Raw genomic sequence first — 8,162 nt, forward strand, 5'->3', positions numbered from 1 at the left:
GGGTTAAATATGTTAATACAATTGTAGTTCATACATTTTGTCTATCAATGATAAAGACTGGATTAAACTGTTCTGGATTTTCAATGTCATCTGAAAACTGCTGCAAAAACCATACCCATGAATCTTTGTTCTCTTACTCAACAACAGCAAATGCAACTCGGAAAATGTTATCATTTGCATCTCTAGCTGTGGCAGCAAGTATTTGCCCCCCCAAATCTCCATTTCAGGTGGCACCCATCTAAACCAATGATTGGTTTACAACCTTCCAAAAAACCAACTTTTTGTGCATTATACCTAATATACATTCTCTTAAATTTGGGCCGTGTATTTTCATCTTCCATTTCAGTTTACAAAATAACTCTACTTCCTTTATCATTCAGTCTTATCATCTCTACATAATCCCTAAACTTCCCATGTTACAACTGTTCATCCTAGTGATCAAGTCAGTAGCTTTCCTTTTTGCCCTATACACCTGACTGTAATTTATTTCAACTTAAAGTGTTTACTTCACATGATGGTGAATACCAGCCACTTTCCAATTGAGATTTTTGTCAAACTTCTGCATAAATTTTTTTGCAACATAACTTGAAGTCATTTGGCTTTGTTTGAAGGATCAAGGGCAGGTGTACTATGGATTGAATGTTTTTATTTGGAATGTCAACTCCCCAGGTAGCTGAGATGCATAACACCTATATCCACATTCATTTATGCAATAAACTAATATCTTCTTCTTCTCATTCAGCTTGGAGTTGATATCTATTGACTTCTTTATAGCATATTCCCTCAATACCTTAGAGTTTGGAAACTTCATTCCTTTCTGTAATACTAGTTTTCTCATGTCAGTTTGGACATTAAACTCAAGTTATTTTGCAGCAGTTGGTGCTGGCTGATCATCATCAGAATCTACTAGACTTTCCATGTCATCTTCAAGAGGTGGGTCAATCCATTCATCCTCTTCAAGAGGTGGGTCATTGTTAGCTAAAGTATCTCTCTCAGAGGGCCTATGTGGGTCATTGTTAGCTAGAGTATTTCCCTTAGAGGGCCTATGTGGGGCTACTGCACTGCCACTAACTCCATCATGTGTAGATGACCCATCATCTACATTTTTAAATACATCATCATCAAAATCCGGCCCCTCAAACCCTTCCTCCAACCAATCAAAATATTCTCCACCACCTCCTTCAGCATCCACACCACCTCCTTCAGCATCCACACTACCTCCCTCATGCATCTCACGCACATCATCACCATTCTGAGGTGCCTCATGCACATCATTATCATTTACCACTTCCTCGTTAGCAAATGGCTGTTCAATTGCAAGTGGCTCCTTACCACCTTCAACATATAGTGTTATCTTATCCGTAGGCCATGCAGCATGAATCTCACATATATAAACTACATCATCATCTTCATTTATAAGCCTTAACCTTTGCTCCAAATTACCTCCAAGAATAAGATAATGAAATCTACTTGTACTATTTGCCCACAAACCACAACACATATCTTGTATTTCAAAACAACTAAGTCTATTTGGGTTAACCTCATCATAAAAAGAAGTACTACCTCCTAAATATACCAAATCTGGGTTCCACACAAACTGGCTACCATGATGAATCTCAAAATTAAATGTCAAGTCAGCCATCTGCATATAAAATACAACATAATAAAGTATGAGATGGGCTTGCATGTGGAAAAGTATAATCTATTATAGATTATTGCTTTATTAGGCAGTCAAATTTCTCTTTCAATTTCCCTAACTATATACCAGCAAATGAGATGGGCTTGATGAATGTAATTAACTATATACAAGCAATTGGGTATGTATCATGTGGTCCACACAAAGCACAACACAGAAACAGACAATATTATTAAAAGTTTTTGTTCTGTTTTTGGGAGACAAACCCATGGAAAGGGAAAACAAAAAAGCAATAATCAATATTATTGCAAAATCATGAAAAACAATAATCAATGGAGCCCCACGTTGATGAAGGAAGCCTAATCCTATGGTCCAGTAGCCCCACATTGATGAAGACATAGCAAACAAAAACCCAATTTCAAAAAAGGATTTTAAAACCCTAGGTTTCAAAAATTAAAAGGATCTACCTAAAATCATATGAACAGAGCATATGACAGTAAAAGAAAACCAAAACTTGAAGTTGACAAAGTCAGGAACTCACCCAATTAAGAGAAGACAAACAAACCAAGCACCAAAAATAAAAAATACTATTTGCAACAGCTCAAATGCTGAAAAAATACTATTTGCAACAGCTCAAATGCTGAACACTGTGTCTCCTTCTTGCTCGGATTGCTTGCATGATCAAAACCCAGGAGTTTCTTAGTCAATTATCTCAAGCACATTGTATTGTGATCTTCGTTTGGTGAGCACATTGGATGAGAGTGTGTTTTGGGAGTGAAGAGTGTTTGATCTGTTTTAGGTTTTGTTTTTTATGAGTTTATGTGTTAGAGTAATGTGTGCATTGGAGGTGGGTTACGGAGGAGTAACGAAGGGAATCACAGGTGGATAAAGTGTCAAAAAAATGAAACCACGGGTAGGCAAACTAAATTAGAGGCAAACCACATGTGGGTAAAGTGTAATTATCCCTTATCTTTATATATTCTCCATGCTTGCAAAATTTAAAGTCGATAAAAGATCAATAGTCATGTCATCAATTAATTGTTTAAATTTAAATTTTTGTAATTTAAAATAATGCGTAGCGGATGAGTTTATAGATATAATAATAAAATTCGATTGACATGAAAATTGGCGTGTATGTTAATAACATGAGAAATGATATGTCCATTATATTTTAACAACATTTTTACAACAAATCTTAAGTGGTAGGTTGTTATTAGTTGTTATTGTTGGGGTAAAAAAGTAATTTTAGTGTTAGGTTTAAATTTGAATCAATAACAACTAACCACCTATGATTTGTTGTGAAAATGTTGTGGACGTAGCACATCTCTAATAATATATAGAATATGCAATCCAACTATGAAATTTTCAAATTTTAAATTCAATAACAAGTCAATGAGCGGTGTAATATTACTTAGGGTCTGTTTAGATACAATTTATTTTTGCTGAAATTGAAAACTGAAAATACTGTAGCAAAATAATTTTTAAATGTATGAAAAAATTCTGTTCACTTTTTTTTACTGTTCATATACCTTGGTGTACTGTTCATGGAACATGAACAGTGCACTAGGTGCTGGTCTTTAAAAAAAAAAAACGCAAACGTGGATCCAAACCCACACTTAGAGTTACACTAGGTGTATTTTTAACCCTATTCATACATATGTTATTTTTAAATTATGTATGTGTTTGGATAGGATTATTTATGCGTTTTGTGTCCACGTTTGGACTTTCACGCGTTTTAGCCTTTTTTTTTTTCTTTGTGCCGTGATTGTTGACTTAATATAGTGTGAACAGTGCACACCTCAACAACTTTTCCAGCACTTTTTAATCAACTTTTCAATCATGGGACTCACAAATTTCACTTTTCAGTAACTTTTTTATTAAAAATGGGTCCTATGGCACTATTCACACATTTAAAAATTATTTTGTTACGGTGTTTTCAGTTTTAGCAAAATAAGTTATATCCAAACGGATCCTATATTTCATATTTGAACATTTCATTAAAATCATGCCACATTATATTTCCTTTAAATAGTAATATAGTATAATAAATACTAGTTTCATATACAAATACAATCATAATAAATAATTATTAATAATGGACATAATTATCAAATTTCATATTTATGTTTTAGACAACAAATAATAGAGAGAAAATTCATATTTTGTCAAACATACATGTGCACTTTATACTGATTACTTGGGTATAAAATTATATTTTGTTCTAGGTATCTTAACTATAACGTTGCCTCCTTTAGATTCAACGTGAGAGTGAGATTTATGTGAACATTACGAGGGACGATGGTTTAAATCGGATAGGATTTCGTAATCTACACAACATTCTGGAAGCCCTTATTGGACATTCTAGGCAGAAAGATGCTCTTGTTGAGAGTGAGATCTTGGAGGCCGAGAGAGTAAAATAGAAAGGGGAAAAAATATAGAAAAAAATAAAGACAACAATATATAAAATAAAATGTTAAATAAACCTTCTAGTGCGGTGCTCAATACGACATTGTTTTAACTCCATCAAAAAAGTGTCGTTTTGAGCTTAGGTGTCCCTTAATAGACACGTAAGTACAAACATTGACAAAAAAAGCTCCCAAGCAAAATGAAAAGTGATGATGTCGAAAAATCACCAATAAGCTGCATAGCTCTTATGCGCTTGCAATAGTACTTACACAACCAAAAAGAGAAGACCTTAAGGAGGGCACCGGTGTGATGTCGGTTAAAGACCCTCCGAAGGTCAAGTCAGAAAACTTCTCACAACTCTAGAGTGCTAGACCTAAGGTGAATTATGCGTACCTTAGTTTATGAGGGTTTTGGGGTTTTTATAATAGTGTAGGGTTGACATCCGTATCTTGGTTAAAAAGATGTTTCCTTGTAGGAGAGATTCTCTTTAAGTCGCGTATTTTGCGAAGTTCTTTCCTTATAGGACTCTCCTTGATTAGAGTTAAGTGTGGAGCGCAATATATTTCTTTATATATTTATGTGTGTAGAACAAGTCATGTCGAATCCGTCAACTTAATCTTGTTAGCTTTGTTGTTCGTCAATGCCTTCTGATTATTCCTATTTACCTCGACAACCTTAAGGTGCGCCCGTCAGTCTTTGAGATGGATCGTTAATGTTTTAGAGGCGTTTGAGAGCATGTAAGCAAAGTCGTCAGCTTCTATAGGCTCGTCAGTTTTACTTCAAGAATTTCTACCTATTAAAAAGTAATGTTTTTATTTTTAATAGAAGAAATGAAAAGTAATTTAAAGTAAATAAATCAAAATTTTGAAAATTTTAGTAGGTTCCAATTAGCTTAATTGATAAAATCTTTGATAATTTGTATATGAGATTTGGGGTTCAATCTCTGCCTACACCAAAAACTGATTGATGTATTTATCTAATGATAAAAGGTTATTATTAAGAGCGAACGTCATATGTTGAAATTCTCAAAATTTTGAAAATTTTAGGGATGAAATTAAAATTGATTTAATTTAATTTAAAATATAAAAATAAATTTAAATTTAGAGGATGTAATATGTAATTAAATTTATATTGTCTATGTTTTTTTTTGATGATATATTTTTCCTATGTATTTTATTGGATATAAATGTGTAGCCATTGATAGACTCTAGACCCACCAGCCAAGCCGAGAAATTATAGAGTTCTTTGGTAGACCATGTCACTTGTCTACCATTCTACTAAAAAACTTTAATTTGTTTAAAATTCCTGAGTTAGTAATTAATTTCCATTTAAATTTTGTTTCTAACTAACAATTTTAAATAGGTAGAAGTTTTTTAGTGGAATGATATATAATTTTTCCGCCGAGTCCACTGAAAGCCCAGCATTCGCCACGTACGACGCGAGAAATCAAATTAGGAGGGAAAATAAAACGAAAATTGGCGCTAAGGCGGCAAATTCCTAAAACTTCTAAAATTCTAGTTTTCTCTCGCAAACAAACACACACAGATCCCCAATTCCACACCATTTCTCTTTACAAAAATTTCCCTCCATCTCTCTCTCTCTCTCTATCCAAACATAGGCTAAAAGCTCTCCTCTCTAACGCCTCAGCGAGAGAAGGATTTAATAAGGTACGCTTATTGATCTCGAATCACTCTCTAAATTATTCTCGATCGACGATCGATTTGACATCCAGTTCTTTACTTTTGATGCATTCTTGTAACCAATCTGGCTTGTGATTTTTATATATTTATTTGTTATTTCTGGTCGTTTATTGTGTCAATTGAATTGGTGATTGATTGAACCTGCTTTGCTTGTTAATGTTTGTGAACGGTTGTGTCTATTCGCATGGCGATTGATGATCGTGATGATTTATCATTGTGTTTTGGAAACTTGAATTTTTGGATTTGGATTTGGATTCGGATTCTAAATCAATATATTTGAAATGCGATAATTTTTCAAATGTTTAAAATCTTTAGTGGATTTGTCAAATCAAAATCCTTAACTTTTTTTAAGCATCCAAACAAAGTATTTAGATTTGAATTACCTAAATCCAAATTCACGTCCTCAAATTCTGCCATCCAAGCATGCCATAAGGATTTTTCATTTACTACAAACGGGTCCAGAACTAGGATTTCAAGAATGAGGGGGCAAAGTAATAACAAATATGAATTTTAACTAATGCAAGAATGTCATATAAGAGTATGAGGTGTTTGGGGGAATTATATAGATATATTTGAAAACTTTAGCTAAATATAAGGGGTGAAAGTTGAATGTCTGGAAAGTTTTGGGGTTCATCTGTAACAAGGCAGAAATACAGCCAAAATGACTGATTGTTTCGTAGTTGTTAAAGTTGTTGAAACATGACTATGATACCATGTTAGAAATGTCGTTCAAAAAATTGAGAGTGACAGAGAAAACAGAGAATCGAAGCAAGAATTAATGTGGTTGCGGGACTATGTCCACAGGGAAAAGATGTTGCTGACTAAATTTTTTGCTATTTGAATTTTTCATGTTACAATGTCCTTAATGTAAGATTTATGTAGTAGCTAACCATATGCCAACCTATGTTTGTAGCACCTGACATTATAAATAGGATTAAGATTAGTTTTGTTGTTGCACAAGTTCATGAACACATGGATATATAGTCCTACAATGAGTTTGGGCCTCTTGAGCTATTATATCTTCAACAGTAATATTCACCAGTCACTGGTGATTTTTATTCATCTTTTAGCGGGTAATTTGTGCAGCAAACCGATGTTTTGAAGGGTTTAAAAAATATGATTGGTTGAAATGTGTTGAGTAGAATTTTATGACTTTAGAGGGTATGATCTTGAACCAGAGAGACTAAGCCTATACGTTTCAAATTTCAATCAGTTTTCTTTTCATTGTGAACCTTCAAGCTTTTGGGTCTACAAGCTATTCTTCATGTGCCAAATCAGTTATTGCGTATTCTGAAATGGAAGCGCTAGTTAATGTCTTACTTTGAGTTGCTTCGGAGAGGTGTCTTTGGTTGGTCTGATGTTGGCACAATCTTAGACTCTTTATTTCTTTACATCCCAACTTTACCACCGTTAATTTCTGCTTCCAGTGCTCTTTTTTCTGGAGAACATACTAGTCCGTGAATGATGAATTTTTATCATGTTAAAAATTGTAACCGATCAATCATCTGCTTTAAATCTGCTTGTGTTTAAAGCATCTGGTTTGAATGATTGAAAGCCCAGATACAGAAAAACTATTCAGGTTCTTTCTCCTTTATTTGATGTGGTATAATTTGGTCGGAAATGCACTGAAAGAGGGGTGGTCCCAGTTTCACTTGAGATAGTTTGGTAATGCTTTAGTAAAAAAGATTGAGTTGATTTGAGTTGAGAGAACAAACAATCATTGAAGGAAGATAGAAAATAACATTAGTAGAAGTAGTAAAAATGACATGTCAATTAATAATGTAACATTGGGGTTTAATTGTTGTGTTGTTGAGAGACGTAAAAGTTAAAAAAAAAAAAAAAAAAGGTAAAAAGGAAAAATTTGGAAGGTTAAAAAATTTTATGATCCAATGACTAAGATTAAAAGTGAATTTTAAATTTTCAATCTCCGTAATTGATTACTATTGCACGGTGCAATAGTCTGAGCTATTACCGGATCTAGATCCATACCAGAGGGTATAACTTCAGACTAAAATGTAGAAAAATAATATATGTGAAGGTACATGATAAGATAGATGCAACAAACACTTCCTTCGCATGCATAGCAGGGGGATACAAACACTTCCTTTACATGCATGTGAAAATAATTTTGCCTGTATCTTTTTTTTTTTTTTTGCCTGTATCTGTTGTTAAGAAATGTTGCACATATTTGTTACATAATATATCCACTTGATTAGATGGGTGTAAGGGTAACAGGTGTTGAATTGTTTGGTTATTTTTATTTTACTAAACCAATTTTATCTATACATACACTTTTTCTTTGCCTAGACGCTTATTATACAAATGTCTGTATGTCTGTATATGTAGGTGGATGCCACTGAGATGGTCTGGGCCATGGGGTATTTTGATATAGCTGCTCTAACTGTTATGCTATTCTCATG

This window comes from Quercus lobata, chromosome 7, assembly GCF_001633185.2.
Source record: "Quercus lobata isolate SW786 chromosome 7, ValleyOak3.0 Primary Assembly, whole genome shotgun sequence".
NCBI classification, from domain to species: Eukaryota; Viridiplantae; Streptophyta; class Magnoliopsida; order Fagales; family Fagaceae; genus Quercus; species Quercus lobata.